Here is an 18,067-nt window from a genome sequence, read left to right on the forward strand (position 1 = left end):
TGACATGGGGCTTGAACTCACAAAAGTGAGTTCATGACCTGAGCTGAAATTGGATGCTTAACTGACTGAACCACCCAAGTGCCCCCAGGGTGTTCTATATATAGTATCATGTCATCTGCAAATAATGACGGTTATAAATTTTCCTTTCCAATTTGGATGGCGTTTATTTCTTTTTCTTGTCTGATTGCTGCAGCTAGGACTTCCAGTGCTATGTTGAATAAAAGTAGCGAGAACGACCATCCTTGCATTTCTAGCAGGGGGCACCTAGGCAGGGCAGGAGGAGCAATGGGCAGGCGCAGGCTGGGGAGTTCTGGGGTGTTTTGTTTTGCGCGGGGGTGCCTTCACTTGGTTTTCTACCTGTCTCTGTGGATTGATATACAGTTCTAGCTGATTAGTTATCAGTTTCAATCATTTTAATTTCTTCACACTTTTATTTAGATTAGAAGAGGTTAGGTCTAATATCCTGTTCCTTTACCTTACATTTCAGAAATTGTATATACTTGCCAGAGATTCTTATTTAATCTTTGCTTTTGCTTCTTCTCTTCCTGAATGCCTATGCTAAGATTGATACTACCCCAGTAAAATGGATTCCTCAGGGATTACTGCTAAAGTTAATTTGTGCATTATCATTACTTCATCTGCAGCATAGTCTGTGTGCTCTTTGATTTACAACACTCTGCATTCTATTGTTGCATCTGAAGTGATGCCTGCAAATGTTTTTATGATTTCGTTACATGAGAGATTGTAGACTAATTTTTAATTTACCTCTTAGTGTTCCCATAAGATTGACATACTATAGAATGAAACTCAATTCTTTGTTTAATTCCAGCTGTCAACTGGGAACCAGGCAAACAATACACTACTGAAAGAGAATTAGAACATCTGCCTAGAGTCCCTTAGTTAATGGTAAGTCACTAACACAAAGTTTTTTAATAAATTGAAATTACAAGTTGCATTGCAGACCATTTATATTTCTACCCTGTGGTGCATGTAAAATATGAACCAATACACAGGAGTCTGTGTCTCCACATTAATGGCCCGTATTTGTTACAAAGGGCCACCAAGCAGCTTTTAATAGTACCATTTGTCCAAGGCTACTTTTCCTCTCTAAACAAAGGATGATCGTGCTTTCCAAACCAAACTCAGGATACACTGACTGAGAGAATTGTAGTTTTGAGAACAAGGAGAAAACATTATCAAAAGAATTCCAGCTCGTGTGGTCATGATAGCTCTTAAAATGATGTGTTGTGTCTTCCTACTTCTCATTCTGTTTCAGTGCAGGCTGCTGCTGCTATTTGATCTAAGTCGTTACCTGTTTCACTTCTAAGGCTAGATGTTTCCCAGATAATGATGATGTGAGTTCAAGGAAGTAGAAGCCAGGTCATTTAAGAAAAATGTAACTTTTTCTAAAAGCTAACACAGAGAAACTGCCATATATAAAAACGGAGATGAACTTTACATTAGAAAACCAATTCTAATTTTAACACATTATGATTCCAACCTGTTTGATTCTAGACTCTGTACTCTAATTCTGATGTCAAGCAGCAAAATAGGGGAAGGAAGCAAACATAACTTGACCACTCTGAGCCTTAGTTTCTTTTTCTGTAAAAGAAAAGTAACAGTACCTCATGGCTTTGCTGTATACAGGGATTGAATTAGATAATGTATGGTAAAGCAATGTATACACAAAAGACAATCTATACATTTTTTTCCCTCCTTCTGTCTAGCCCCATCCTTCATGGGAGGTGATTGGTTTATGTAGATTTCAAAAACTTAGTTGTGATAGCAAAATTATAATTAAACAGATGGGATTTCCAGATGTGCCCAAATGTCAATGAAGCCAATATTTAAGCAGAGCTCTCATGGACTGAATTATAATTCCATAAGCCTCAGATAATTGAGAATTGACTGTAAAGTGAGAATCACTGTATGTTTTGCATTATGTCCCTGCATTAACAGGGACTGAAAAACTGAAGGTTTAGAGGTAAGTGAAATAGCCTGGCACCTGTAATATTTAAGGTGGAAGATAACAACGTTAACAAACAGCACAGTGCTGGTATTAATTGTTTGAGAAAGGTCTGATTTATCTCTCTGGAAAATTCCCTGCTGTTAATGGCAATTATCACCAGAGTATGGATTCTCTAAGGTGTTCAGTAATTGCTCAATTATCTCTAATGCTCATGCTCCATCCTGGCCTTTTAATATAGACTGTTCCACATTTTCAATTGTTCCAGGCTGTACCCAAATCTCAGGTATTTGCAGCAACAGGCATTATAGAGACAGTGCAAGTCAAACTCCCCAGATAATCCCAAATTTCATTTTAACTTTCAGATTCTTCCTCCACCAAACTTTTCGTTAGAATATCAAAGGCAGTGGATGGGGGAAACGGTGCATTTCTGAGTCTACTAGAGGTGATAATTGTAAATGACATGGCCTCAATATTACAAGCTATAGATAGAGTTAATTTTCAAAATCATTCCTTTAACTCCAGGTACTGATTATCTACTGCTATATAATAAGCCACTCCAAAACATACAACTTAAAATAACAATTTATTATTATCTCTCATGGTTTTGTGTATCAGCCAGGCTCAGCTTGGGGTCTCACATGCAGTTGAAGTCAAACAGAGGCTGAGGTTGAAGGTTCAGTTGAGCCGGAATGTCACATGGCTAGCAGTTGATGCTGACTGCTGAGAGCTCAGCTGGGCCTCCCATGTACTTACCCATGAACTTTCCAAGTTCTCAGAGGAGTAGCCCCAGAGCGACCTTCTAAGAGGCTCAGGTGGGGGCTGCAAGGCTTCTTTTTTTAAATGTTTATTATTTTGAGAGAGAGAGAGAGAGAGAGAGAGAGAGAGAGAGAGAGAGAGAGAGAGAAAACCAGCAGGGGAGGGGCGGAGAGAGAGAAAAACTCCCGACGTGGGGCTTGAACTCATGAAACTGTGAGATCATGACCTGAACTGAAACCAAGAGTCAGACCCTCAACTGACTGAGCCACCCAGGTGCCCCTGCAAGGCTTCTTCTAATCTTGTCTTAGAAGTCCCAGGGTGTCACTTCTGCCACATTCTATGGGCTGAGCAGGTCACAAAGGCCACCCTCAGGTAGAGTGATGAGACTTCACTTCTTGATGGGGAAATGGCAGGATCACATTGCAGAAGAGCACATTTGATGGGAGATACTGTGGTAGCCGTCTTTGGAAAATACAGTCTGCTACACTCAGTTCATCTATTCCTCTTCATCTGCCAACACAGCTCTCCTGTATCAGGAATGCTTCTGGGCTCCAGCTTGTTTAGTTACTTTCTTCATTTACTTGTGAACACAGAACAAGTCACAATTACTAAAACGCATAGAGGAAGTCAGAGGGTATTAGTGTCACAAATAAATCATGTTTATTTCACAGACCAGATTTTGCATTCTTGTTCTTGGTGCCAGTGTCTTTTTTTTTTTTTTATTAATTTTTTTTAATGTTTATTTTTGAGGAGAGAGAGAAATAGAACATGAGCCGTGGAGGGGCAAAGAGTGAGGGAGACACAGAATCCAAAGCAGGCTCCAGGCTCTGAGCTGTCAGCACAGAGCCCAATGCAGGGCTTGAACTCATGAACCGCAAGAACATGATCTGAGCTGAAGTCAGCTGCTTCACCGACTGAGCCACCCAGGTTCCCCCTTGGTGCCAGTGTCTTGATCAATATGACATTCACAATTCTGTATTTATATCTACTTTGACCATTAAAATCCTTTAGTCTTCCTCACTTCTGCTTTGACCTTTTTGTGTTAAAAATGCTTGACTTACTCCTGATCCCTGATATCCAAGACACCTCTGTTTTCAACGTTTGGCTTTTAGACCTTTGGATTATGCCTGACAACTGCTAGCTTATGTTCTAAAGCTTCTGCCTTTACCTCTTGGCTTACAGATAATTGTCTCTGATGTAGTGGAAACCTTCACATAAGCCCCGCTTCTGCCCAGTCCTCTTCAGGCTTTAATTTTATTACCCTGATCCTGTTCGTATCCACCTCCATCAGGTTGGAGGTATATTTATGCCTATAATCTGAATTTTTCCTTTCAGTGAAAAACAAAGGCTCCTTGCCACACAACTTTTGGTGTCAGTGCCTTAAGGCTTCCTAATGTCTTCAATCTTTGACACCTCCTATATTCTTAGGCTGTTAGTCTCCCAGAGTTTGATGTTTCTGTATTTGAATGACTCAGGAGATATATTTTCTCTATTCTCAGTATTTAGTGTGTTTCAGCAACGACTCAACAAAAGCTTCTGTTACTCATTTAACATATTGATGGAGATACTTTTAGGAATGGAGGTAGGGGAAATCCCAAGGGTTTGTGTAAGTGTTTTAACAGACTGAAAATAACGGATGCAAATGGAACATAATTGGATAAATGCTCAGAATCTATAACCTGTACTGACTCTTCATGGGTTTCGAACCTTGGATGGGATGATAGTTAAAGTCTGTTGGTAATTACAAACTAGGTTCCCCCCCCCCCCAGGAGTTTTTATTTTGGTAGTTTCGTATTAAATTTCTTTATACTTGCATCATCTAAAGTCTCTATTTTGTATAGATAGAAATTATTGTGTAGAATGTCTTTTCTAATTTGGGAAAACTGGAAATGTTTTACTTTATTAGATAACAGTTTTATTGACCTTCTTTTAATTTTACATTAAATTTTAAAGGTTTTTTTTTTTTTTTTTTTTTTAATTTATCATCTGTCACGTCTTAGTCCATAGTAGGAGTCTGTGAAAATGTTGGTGAGGGGCATCGTTAAGACAAATAGTCCTTGCCCTCAGTGATTTTTGGTGCAATATAAAGGGTAATATGCTTATCCAAATAGTCAGGATACAAGCACTGTATTGATGTTTGTTATTGAGAAATACAATTTTTGTTAGGTGCTTTGAGAAATAAGCTGTAATTTGCTGGGGACGACGGGGACTAAAAAGCGCATTCCAAGTGGAAAGAATGGCTTGAATAAAGGTAGAGAGGCAGGTCCATACAGGTCCTTTTAGAAGAATGGTAACTAGATGGGTTTTGATAGGATAAAAGATAAATTTAGGGAAATAATGGGCTATATTAGATTTGAGCCATTTGGAAATGGCTTTGAATGTGTTAATTGAGGGCATCTGTATTATTCTGTAGGCAGTGATGGCTACTGAAAAATTTTCTGCCACGTTAGGCCACTTGTCCAATTAACTCAAATTGGGAAAGGTATTCACAGTGCATTTGCGGTGGGGAGCTTCAGGAGTTCCAAAGAGTAGTGGCAGAATTGGCTTGCTGAAATCTTGCAGTGTTATAGCACGTATGGTTTGGCCTTGATGGCAGTGAAGGATGCTGGGAGATTGAGCTAGTAGGAAAGGGTAGGAATCGAGAAAACTTAGGTCTAGGTGAACTAATGTGGAAATAGAGCTGGCCTTGAGAGAAAGGTCCACAGCCTGAATATCAGAGAACAAAGGGAAGTGTCAATGAATGTCTTGATCCTAGAATGCCTTACTTCTAGAAAACTTCAAACAGCATGAAAACAGAGTCAATTGGGAGGCACCACCTTATTCTTGGTAGGTTTATCCAATTTGAAATAGGACCCCAAGCAGAGGCTGTAGATATAGAATCAGTCTTCAACTAGTGGTGGAAGGTTCTAGTAAGGATCAGTTCATTTGAAGAGTTCTAACTAAAAGGTAGAGTTCAGGCACATGCCGCATGGTGGTTAAGTGTTGGGATTTTGCAGTCAGGTGACCTAGGTTCAAATATTAATTGAGCCATTTTTTTAGCTGTTGAATCTTGGGCATATTCCTTCACCTTTCTGAATTTTGTTTCTCTTTTCTGTTAATGGAGAAAGTGTCCATGTCATAAATTTATTGTGAGGATTAGATGATATAATTTCACACAGTGCCTGGCACATTCCAAGCATTCAGTAAATGTTTAGCGTGCTGGCTTGTCTGCTGTCGAATCGGCATCAGTACTACCCCCTTGAAAGTTCTCTGCATGCTGTAGGAGAAGCTGGAGATTGCACTTCCCATACTCTCCTTCTGTCTTTAAATCTTGGTTATGGTGTTTCCAAGAGAAACACTTGGGTGAGATTTGGAAGGTAAGAGAAGAAAGCCCCAGTCTTTGGAGGCTGTGCAGTTGGAAACATGGACAGAGAAATTCCTAGAGCTTTCCAGCGAGCCCTGAAGAACCACGCACATTAGTGCTGCAGGCCGAGGTGGCTGGTGGTAGCTTTGCCAGCCCTCTCCCACCTGTCTCTTCTAGCAGGTGTGTTAACTTCTAAATCCCTGTATTAAAATACTTCTACCAGGAATACACAGAGTAGCTTCTGTTTTTCCTACTCAACCTTGGTATAAGTAGCTATTGTTGTTGTTAATCCTGCAAGGTAGGGCTCGTGCTCCAGAAAGGGAAAGTGGAGGACAAATTAGGAAACCAGGGTGGAAGCTTATTCGCAGGTCAGATGCTGGAGCAATGGGCCTAATGTTGGTGGACAAGGAGCTCCTCAATGCCCCTTTCAGCCCAGGCACCAAATGAACTATAACCATAGCTTGGGTACTGGCTGATGGACGGTAGCACGGTAAGGACTGTAGTATGGTTGTCCAGAGGCTGACAACCTCTTGTCAGCCTCTTGCCTTGTCCAGAGGCAAGAGAAGGAAGTTTACTTAAGACAATGGGAAGCATTTGAAACAGAGGACCAGGCTATGGCAAAAAAAAGCAAGGACAGGAATGTGGGGGACAGGTGTCAAATCCTGGAGGAGCCTCCAAGTAAGTGTCAACATTGGGGTCAAGAATCAGAAACATCACAAATGGAATAGGAAAACAGGAAGCTTTGTGCTTAGGGAGGTGGGGCTGGAAAATAGCTAACAGTGCCAGCATGCATGTGATGTTTCTTCTCATGGGGTGGGGGTGGGGGGCGCTGTGATGTGTATATGGAACACCTAAAGTCTAGGGACCAAGTGTGGAGTGGATTGGAAAGCCACATTGTTTAGGGCAGTAAGATGAAACATAGAGCCTGCTGGATGATGTTTCTTAGACTAATCGTACCCTGGAAACCTTGATGAGAACTGACTCAGGGCTGGGTAGGGCTTGCAGGGCCCCTGTACCGGGGTGGGATGAGTTAAGCCAAGGACCAGCACGCAGCAGATCCAGGGCTCAGGCTTTGTGACGGCCGGTTAGGGGATCCTTCTGTGGCTCCACAGATGTTGGAACACATCTATTGAAGGAATATAAAATAAAACTTGAAATTATGTAGGTTACTTGTCACTTTTCATAGACGGCACCACAAAATTTATCGATTGCATTTCTAAGAAAATAGCATCTCATTTTGTGCTTCTCCTCAGCATTTTCTAGTGTAATGCTCAGAGAATCATCCATAGACATTTTTCACCGAACACAGACTCTGAATTTATTATAAAATGTCATTCATTTTTATTTTAAAGATGACACTTGCCCAGAAGGTCTAACAATTTTTACCGCTACTCTTTGTGAATCTGAGAGTTCTGTTTTCTTTCAACTAACTGACTTTTAGTCAATTAGCTTTCTTGTGGAGTTTTCCAATAAACATTATTGGAAAAATATTTTTTATATTTATATTTTTATATTTACATAAAAAAAAGAGGCTTGTATGAGCGACTCAGCATCAATATCTTCCACATTTACTTTTGTTCTTTTCTTTGAAGAAATAGGTGTTGTGCCTCTCCTTAATGCCAGTGCTCTCTCCCTACTCCCCAGAGATATACACCATGCTTAAGTTGGTCATTAGCTTTTATGCAGCTTTCATTAAAAAAAAAAAAAAAAAAAAATATATATATATATATATATATATATCTATCTATATATATATATATATCTATCTGTGCAAAATACTATTTTGTTTTGAAACAAATTAGATCAAACTGTTCTACAACCAGATTTTTTCCTCTCAACTTTGTTTGCCAGATTTATATATTACGGTACCTTTAGCTCCTGGTCATTTATTTGTCCCACTCCGTGGTATTCCATATTACTGAACAATGACTTGTTCATTTTCCTTTTATGGGTATTTAGATGGTCTCTGTCTTAGATTTTTTAAATACTATTATGAGCCATATTGCAATGAGAGACCATGTACGTGTATATGGAACAGCTAAACTTCAGGGACCAAGCGCGGGGTGGGTTGGGAAGTACATGCACACACACCTGTCTTTTGTCTCTTCTTGTGCATATATGTATGAGAATTTCAGTGCATATATCTAGGGAATTGCTCAATAAGAGAAATTACATCTGCAGTTTTATTAAATGTCGCCAAATTACTTTTCGAGTCATTACACCATTTTCTCTTCTACCAGCAGTGTGTGTATGAGAATTCCTGTTTTTCTTCTTACTCTCTAACACCTGGTATTTTCAGACTTGTTACTTTCTGCTGGTTTGATGGGTGTGAAATAGTCTCTTCTTGATGTTTTAATTTGAATTGCCTTCACTACTAGGGAGGCTGAGTGCCCTTTCAAATATATGGTTCTGTTCATTTTCTTTGGTGCCGGGTAGTTTGTCTCTTATTGATTTAGAACACTTCCTTTGCTATTCTGGATATTGATCTTTTATGGGTTATATATATATATATATATATATATATATATATATATTTTTTTTTTTTTTTTATGGGTTATATATTATCTTCTCCCACTATAGGTCTCATGTTTTAACTTTTTAAAGTGACGCTGTTTGGGACACAGACACTTTGGATTTTTGATCAATTTTACCCCTAATGATTTGTACTGTGTCCAACATTATAAAAGTGTTTTCTTGTATTTACTTCTCAAAGTTTTGACTTTGAGATAACTAGTCATTTCCATGGTTATTAACCTAGAGCATTTATTAATTAGCCCTTCCTGGTTTATAGGGATATCTCTGTCATATACCAAGTTTCAGTATGAAGATATGTCAGCTTCCGAGCTTCCTTTTCTGCCTCATTGGTACTTTTTCTCCATTCCTGCATGAGTCTCACACCATTTTAATTACTAAGGCTTAATAGTAAGTCTTTATATTAACTTATCATTTTGTAGAGGAGAAGTTACCTGTTCCTTGAAGATGGGGTAATGTGCCTATAAAATTGTGAGGGACTTGAGCCCTCTTTTGGTAAAGATTTTAAAAAATTAAATCCGTTTCTTCAATGGCTGTTTATTCAGGAATTCTTTTTCTTATTTTTCTTGAGCCAATTTTGATCTTTTTATGCTGTTCTAGGAAATTATCCATTTTATCCAACTTAAATTTATTGGTATAATCTTGTTTATATTCTTATTAATTCTGGAAGATCCAAGCAGTTATCTTTGAGAGTATTACTTCTTCACCATATCCTTTATTCTATTCTTCTGGCACTGCTATCAGGTATTTCTTTGAGTCTCTCTCTGTCTCTATGTTTCTCTCACTCTTTTTCTCTATCCACACAGATATAGGTATCTTTAAAACCCCACTGTGGATGCCTGGGTGGCTTAGTTGGTTGAACATCCAACTCTTGATCTCAGCTCAGGTCTTGATCTCAGGGTCATGAGTTAAAGCCCTGCGCTGGGCTCAGCACTGGGCACGAAACCTACTTAAAAACAAACAAGCAGGGGCGCCTGGGTGGCTCAGTTGGTTGAGCGTCCGACTTCGGCTCAGGTCACGATCTCGCGGTCCGTGAGTTCGTGCCCGTGTAGGGCTCTGGGCTGTTGGCTCGGAGCCTGGAGCCTGCTTCCGATTCTGTGTCTCCCTCTCTCTCTACCCCTCCCCCGTTCATGCTCTGTCTCTCTCTGTCTCACAAATAAATAAACGTTAAAAAAAAAATTAAAAAAAAAAACAAACAAGCCAAACAACCTTCATTTCTCAGTGCTCCATTCTGAGTGAATTCTTTAGACTACCTTCCAATTTGCTAATTCGTTTTTCCCTTTGGGTCCACCTAGGGCTTTATCTAGTCTATTCACTGTGATTTAATTTTAGTGTTTTTAAGTTTACTTTTACTAATTTCTGTTTACCAACATCTGTTCTTATTTTCTTGCAGACTGCTTTGGATTTAGGATTTCTTGCTTATTTTTATGAATGTCATTACTTTGTCTCTTTGAGCATACCGAACAGTTTGTTTGTCATAAATCCATATTCTGATTTATGGACTTTCTGTCTTTGCTGTAGTTTTATTTATGTATTTTGGTCTTAAGGTTTTGCAGGCTCATCATGTATTGAAGGCTGTCTCTTGCTCTGTACTCCATTCTTCCTGTTTAGCAGTTTTGTGCTTACACTTACTTTCCCACCTGACTATCCCCGGGCCTCTGACTCAGAACCATGTCTCATATTGGTGGTTCCCAACACTTGTCCCTCAGTGATGGTAGGGCTAGTGGAGAATCTGTCACCAAGTTATGGGTAGTTTGGCCTCATCATCTTGCTGCATGATGATAGGTATATTCATCTGCCTCTTTAGGCATGAGGCTCATATAAGTAGCAACCACAGGCAGTGGTTAGCAGAAATCTCTTCTCCCTCTTTTCAAGAGTGTAGGGATCCAACACCAGCCTGTTTCCCAACGGGAGCCAAATTCCGAGACTCTTCTGTCTGCTTATGTATGTGGAGAATCTGATGTCCTCCTCATTACTGAATGTTCCTGTGCCATTTGCTCTTGGAGTTACTTATTTCAGTTTTGCATTATTCACATTTGAAAATATTCTTTTAAAATATTTTACTTGTCATTGTTATATGTTTGAAACACACAAAATCCTCAAAACATAAACGTAAGGAGACAAGGAGAACAAACTAATATTAAAAACTAAAATCCAGGGCACCTGGGTGGCTCAGTTGGTTAAGTGTCTGACTTTGGCTCAGATCATGATTTTATAGTTTGTGAGTTCGAGCCCTGTGCTGACAGCTCAGAGCCTGGAGCCTGCTTTGGATTCTGTGTCTCCCTCTCTCTTTGCCCCTTCCCCGCTAGCACTCTGTCTCTCTCTTTCTCAAAAATAAACCTTAAAAGAAAAAACTTTAAAAAACCCAAAAAACCTAAATCCTTCTAAAAATAGTTTAAAAGGCTAACTCACACTTATTAAAAAAATTTTTTTTTATGTGTATTCATTTTTGAAAGACAGAGAGAAACAGAGAACAAGCAGGGGTGGGGTGGAGGACACAGAATCTGAAGCAGGCTCCAGGCTCTGAGCTGTCAGCACAGAGCCCAACGCAGGGCTCAAACTCAGGAACCGTGAGATCATGACCTGAGCCGAAGTCAGACGCTCAAGCTTAACCGATTGAGCCGCCCAGGCACCCCTAACTCACACTTATTTTAATAGCAGACTTTCAGCCTTTCTTTCTTGTTTGTCTTTCTATGGTGATTAAGGGGTTGACTAGTCTTATAGTTACTTACTCATTTTTATCTTTGTGTTTGAACTTCATTTGCCCACATAGTGTAATATTGTTCAATGGTTCAAACAAGTAATTTAGGCTCAAGAATTATTTAAGCATTGTAGTTCTAGTGTAGAGGGAATTTTTTGCTGGTTTAATTAAGAAAAAAATTGTGAGGTTTCTTTTATAAATTTAAGGTAGTTCTCAGCTCACTCTTACAGCCACTATTATTTGCATTGTTTTTGTCTTAGATTGTATAATGGGAAATTTCAGCTTCCAGCCCAAAAAACAATGTATTAATAAGGATTAAATGAGGAAATTTATGTTAAAACATTTTGTAAATTTTAAAGCCCTGTGCAAGTGTGAGTTAATTGTTATCAGTTCTATGCAAATTATTCTCTTTTTCGATTTATGCATGAAGGCTGTTTTAATAGATTTTGTTCTGTAGAACAAAAGTTCTGTTTCTAAGTCATAGAAGAGTGTATGAATTATCCTGGTTTGCATTTTAATACTATCATTAAAGCTTAATTGACAATTGCTAATGTCTTCCTAAGCAGTGAGTCAGTCGATCATAAACTCAACACCGTGGGTACTCATAGTCCCCAAATTAATTGCCTTCAGATTGAAGAACTGGATATTTCAGCAATTTTTGCAATAATAGAATTAAAATATGCTAGAACTGTGAGGACCTTGGAGATTGAGCATTGATAAACTAAAGTAGTTTTGTTTTAATCAGGCCAATTGCCAGTGGTTATTCCCATTAAAATCTAAGTTGCAAAAATATAGCCAAAGAAATTGTGACCTTGTTCTTAGCACTGTGGTCTTTTTAGATCCAACACAGCTCGATAGCACTTTCCAGAACCTTATTAGAACCGTGCTTCACTTCGAGTCAGGACAGGGCACCACCTCGAGTATTGAGCCAGTCATGTAATGAGCTTCTTCTGGTACTTTGTCAGCTAAAACTTTTTGGAAGGGGTCTGTGATAGACCAATTTAATGAAAACATCTGCTTTTTAGAGCTCCCATTTGCAGCAAAATTGTGGTGTATCATTAAGATTTACCTTCTTTCTATTGGACTTCAAGATGGGTGTGATTTCTACAACATGCTGTTGTGGTTTTGAACTGTTTCCTGATCTCAGCCATACAGAGAGGTTTGTGCTGAGATTTGAAGCAGGCCTCACATTTCCATTTGTTCTCTTAGGGTCACATTTGCGGGCTTTCTTTGAATGATTATACAGTGTCCTTTCCTATTTCTTGGGCTTTTGAAATTTTGTATGTCTTTCACCAACAAAAGGAAAAATTCATTCTTCCATAACTTGTCTTGTTATTTAAATCATTCTCACATACTTGAATGCCTGTGGCAAAATAAGGTAATGACTGTGATGGCAGCTTTATATACTTCTTCAGAACGCAGCGAGTCTGTTTAATTGTATGTGCCTAATACCTCTCAGTTATTAACACTACTGGGAAATAGGTGGGAAGCAGTGGTCTAGAGAATCCAAGCATCAATTATTATTATTTTTTTTTGTGGTAAAATACACATAACACAGAATTTGCCATTTTACTTATTCTTATGTATTCAATTCAGTAGCATTAAATACATTCATAATGTTGTGTAAATATCACCATTATCCATTTCCAGAACTTTTTAATTTTTTTAAATGTTTATTTGTTTTGAGAGAGAGAGTGAGCAAATGTGAGTGGGGGAGGGGCAGAGAGACAGAAGGAGAGAAAATCCCAAGTGGGCTCCTTGCTGTCATCACAAAGCCCATCCTAGGCTCAAACTCACAAACTCTGAGATCATGACCTGAGCCAAAATCAAGAGTCTGATGCTTAACCTACTGAGCCACCCAGGCACCCCTAGAACTTCTTTATTATCCCCAACAGAAACTGCTCATTAATCAATAACCCCCTTTCCCCTGTGTTCCCAGCCCCTGGTAACTGCTCTTCTACTTTATGTCTTGATGAATTCGACTGTTGTAGGTAGCATATTTGTATGGACTGAATGTGTTCTCCCAAAATTCATATGTTGAAGCCCTAATCCCTGATGTGATGGTATTTGGAAGTGGGGCCATTGGGAGGTAGTTAGGCTATGAGGGTGGAAACTTCATGAATGGGATAGTGTCCTCATAAGAAGAGACGTGAGAGGTTGTCTTTCTCTCCATATGTGAGAACATAGCAAGTAGCAAGAACACAGAAGTCTGTCAATCAGGAAGAGAGCCCTCACCAGAACCTAGCCATATTGGCACCCTGATCTCAGACTACTTGAACTTCCAGAACTATGAGAAATACATTTCTGTTGGTCAAGCTTCCCAGTCTATGGCATTTTATTAAAGCAGACTGAGCTGACTGAGACACACATTAAAATGGAATCACACAATATTTATCCTTTTGTGTCTGGTTTATTCCACTTAGCATAATGTTTTCAAGGTTCATCCCTGTTGTATCATGGGCCAGGCTTGTATTCCTTTTTAAGACTGAACAATATTCTGTTGTATACCATATGTTATCCATTTGTCTGTTGATGTAAACTTGGGTTGGGTCTAACTTTTGGCTATTGTGAATAATGCTACACTGAACATTGTACATATCTGTTTGAGTCTCTGCTTTCAGTTTGGATATATACCTGGTATTGGCATTGCTGGATTATATGGTAATTCCATGTTTAACTCTTTGAGGAACTTCCAAACTGTTTTCCACAGTGGTTGCACTGTTTTATTCCACACTAGCAATGTACAAAGGTGCTATTTCTTCACATCCTTGCCAACACCAGTTATTTTCCTAATGGATATGAAGTGGTGTCTCATTGTGTTTTTAATTCATTTTCCTAATGGCTAGTGATGCGGAGAATAAATTATTATTTTGATTTGGACTGTATGTTGGGGTCCCTGTATCTGTAGAATTATCTTGTTAACCAAATGATACATGTAGAAATAATGTCGTATTATAAAGGTTTAATTTCTTAATGAAAATGTAAAAAAAATTTGTATTTTGGTTCCAAGAGAAGGCTTCATTTTCAGATATATTTCTGTCTTATTGATCATAGTTTTGAGACAGTCAACTTAGATATCATCACTGCTTGATACAACTGACACATCCACAAATAATTGCATATTCCTTTTTCTTCTAGAATCGTATCTTTTTTTCAGTTTATTTATTTATTTTGAGAGAGACAGAGACAGTGTGAGTAGGGGAGGGGCAGAGAGAGAGGATCCCAACCAGGCTCCATGCTGTTAGCACAGTCTGACGTGGGGCGTGAACTCACAAAACCGCGAGATCATACCTGAGCCGAAACCAAGAGTTGGACGCTTAACTGACAGAGCCACTCAGGTGCCCCTAGAATCATATCTTAAATATGGTAGAGAAGATTGCCATTAGAAGAATTCTCGATGTAGACATAAAGTCATCTACTAATTTATTTGTTGTAATTCTGAAATGTGTACATTAATTTTGCTCTAAACATCTATGATAAAATTTCCATCTCAGATACAATAGCAATAGAAAAAACAACAAGAGTCTTTGAAAATGGAATCATTATTCCAGTTACTAATGAGGGCTTCAAAAAAGTATAAGACTTGGTCTCTGATCTCATGGAGTTTAAAATTTTGGTTTGTAGTAGATTCTGTGATCGGAGACTGTGAAAGAACTTCAGATGATGATAGCAGTGACAAGGAGATTGGAAGCCTGTGTCTTTAGTCTACGGGACATATTGATCTTCTTTAGGGTCTTTCTGGTATCTGAGGAATGTGCCTTGCATAGGTAATTGGTAAGTATCTGAGACTAAGAAAGATTGTTTAAATCTCAAGCAGGCAGACACTGTTTGGTCTGCGGGCAGAATAGAGTCTCCTAATAAATATCCTTGGCCTACACACTCTTTAAGAGAAAATTTGAGCCACCTCCAGTCAACAGTGCTGCACGACACACATAAAAATTTGTTAAGAGGTTAGATCTCCTGTTAAGTGTTATTCCCACAAAACAAAAAACCAAGGGACACAAGAAAGCTTTTGAAAGTGTTGGATATATCATTACCTTGTTGTGGTGTTGGTTTTGTCCGTATATGTATGTGTCCAAACTCATCAAATGGTACAGTAAATATGTGAAATATTTTGTATGTCAATCATAGCTCAACATATCTGACTTTTACAAAAAGAAAATTTGAGCCAACGTGTAAAAGCCAAGATATTTCGTATGGAAGCATATGAAATATGCTTTTTGTTTCTTTGTTTCTCTTGAAAAACCAGAAGATGTAGCACTAGAACCTTTATTTCTGTACTCTTTATATTCTTATATTGGTTTCTTTATATTCTTTATATCAGATATATCTAATAAGATCCCATGTCTGGATATTTTACATTTACATTTGAATTAATGAGCATTAATTGTAACTAAAAATTCACCTTCTCATTCACACTAGCACACGTCAAGTACTCAATAGCCACCTGTGGCTGTTTGGCTATCATACTGGACAGTGCAGATATAGAATGTTTCCATCACTGTAGAAAGATCTCTTACACAGCACTGCTTTCGACGGTATATGCATTCTCTAGTGTGGCTCAGTTTTCACCAATCCCCAGTTTCTTATATTGATCTAATTCTCTCATTTATATTGCCTGCTGTCCCTCACATTTGAATGTCTTATCTCTGATCTAAAAGAATTAGCCATGTAGGTTGCTATAAACAGACAGACTTAAATTATTCTGACTGACAAGGCAGCAGAAGCTCCTTGAGAGTTGTTGAAGGAACTACTATTGATGCTGTCTCAGTTGTTATGACTTTCAGTACCAGAGATCTTTAATTAGTTTCATCTTGCTGTTGTAACAAACTACCATAAATTGGGTGGGGTGAAACAGCAAACATTTATTACCTTAAAGTTCTGGAGGTCGGAAGTCTGAAATGCATCTCAATAGCTAAAATCAGGGTGATGGCGGGGGCACATTCATTCTGGAGGCTATAGGGTAGAATCCATTTCCTTGCCTTTTTCAGGTTCTAGAGGCTACCCATGTTCATTGCTTGTGGCTCCTTTACATTTTCAAAGCCAGCAATGGTCAGTTGAGTTTTTCTTACATTGTAATTACATTGGGCCCACCCATGTAATCCAGGATAATCTTCCAGTCTCAAAATCCTTAACTTAATCAAATCTTCAAAGTTCCTTTTCTAGGTAAGACAACACATTCCCAGGTTCTAAAGACTATGGCATGGGCGTTTTAGAGGCTCATTATTTGCCTATCACAAATTTCTTTGCTTTAATTGCTCTACCACAGTCTCCACTTTTCCTAAGCACTAACTAAGACTACAAGATGAGTCTGTTTAATGACTTGAATAAGATTTTATTGTATTTATTTATTTTTTAAATTTAAAAATTTTTTTTTTCAACGTTTTTTATTTATTTTTGGGACAGAGAGAGACAGAGCATGAACAGGGGAGGGGCAGAGAGAGAGGGAGACACAGAATCAGAAACAGGCTCCAGGCTCCGAGCCATCAGCCCAGAGCCTGACGCGGGGCTCGAACTCACGGACCGCGAGATCGTGACCTGGCTGAAGTCGGACGCTTAACCGACTGCGCCACCAGGCGCCCCATTTTTTTTTTTTTCAACGTTTTTTATTTATTTTTGGGACAGAGAGAGACAGAGCATGAACGGGGGAGGGGCAGAGAGAGTATTTTTTAAATTTTTTTAACGTTTATTTATTATTGAGAGACAGAGAGAGACAGAGCATGAGCAGGGGAGGGGCAGAGAGAGGAGGAGACCCAGAATCCCAAGCAGGCTCCAGGCTCCCAGCTGTCAGCACAGAGCCCGACGTGGGGCTTGAACTCACAAACTGCGAGATCATGACCTGAGCTGAAGTCGGATGCTTAACCGACTGAACCACCCAGGCGTCCCCAAGATTTTAAAAGAAAGGCAAAGAAGTACAACCTGTACCATGGTCCTAATGCTATCTCATTAAAAATATATTTTTGTTGTTTTTGTTGGAACTAGATGGATGGCACGTACACTATGACTATTTTAGAAAGATGAATTATTTTGCAGAGACAGTATTATTTAGCATGGAGATGCTATGGTATTTGGGGGTTATTTCCCTTCTTAGAGAAGAGCCAAACAAAACACCGTTGCTGTAAAATGTTGGGCTAGGACCATTGCAACACACAAACTATGGAGACAGAGACATTGAGGTAGGCAAATGGAGTCAGAAGATGATGTTGAAACATAGGTTGTCAAACCATGTGACTGTGTGTGCCTGGCAACTCATTTATCTTCCTCTTGCCTCTCTGGCAGGAGTAAAAAACCCCGCTAAATTACAATTTAAAAAAATTAGAGAGGAAGTGTATACAGTTGCCTCCAGAAGAGAAATGTAGATCCAAAAGGCAGGGGCGCCTGGGTGGCTCAGTTGGTTGGGCGGCCGACTTTGGCTCAGGTCATGATCTCATGGTCCGTGAGTTCGAGCCCCGCGTCGGGCTCTGTGCTGACAGCTCAGAGCCTGGAGCCTGTTTCAGATTCTGTGTCTCCCTCTCTCTGACCCTCCCCTGTTCATGCTCTGTCTCTCTCTGTCTCAAAAACAAATAAATGTTAAAAAAAAAAATTAAAAAAAAAACAAAAAAACAAAAGGCAGAAGGAAGAGGGGATGAGAGAGAGACAGAGAGAGAGAGAAGGAGGAGTGTGAGAGAAAATTAGAAGAGAGGTGAGCCAGCACAGATAAAGATTTTTATAGAGTTTCAGAAGGGAGGGGAGAGAAACTTTTGACTCTGTGCTGTGATGGTTAGTC

General features: G+C 39.1%; 1 long non-coding RNA gene across 1 annotated transcript in view; it reads left to right on the plus strand.

Annotated features, from left to right (window-relative positions):
* The first annotated feature begins 825 nt into the window (after positions 1–825).
* Positions 826–18,067, plus strand: part of LOC109251385 (uncharacterized) — a 254,942-nt gene continuing 237,700 nt past the window's right edge. The window contains exon 1 of the long non-coding RNA XR_002073499.2: positions 826–906. This is a non-coding gene — a long non-coding RNA (uncharacterized LOC109251385). The remainder of the gene's footprint in view (positions 907–18,067) is intronic.

Source organism: Panthera pardus, unplaced genomic scaffold, assembly GCF_024362965.1.
Source record: "Panthera pardus isolate Hobbes unplaced genomic scaffold, ASM2436296v1 HiC_scaffold_16, whole genome shotgun sequence".
In the NCBI taxonomy this organism is placed as follows: Eukaryota; Metazoa; Chordata; class Mammalia; order Carnivora; family Felidae; genus Panthera; species Panthera pardus.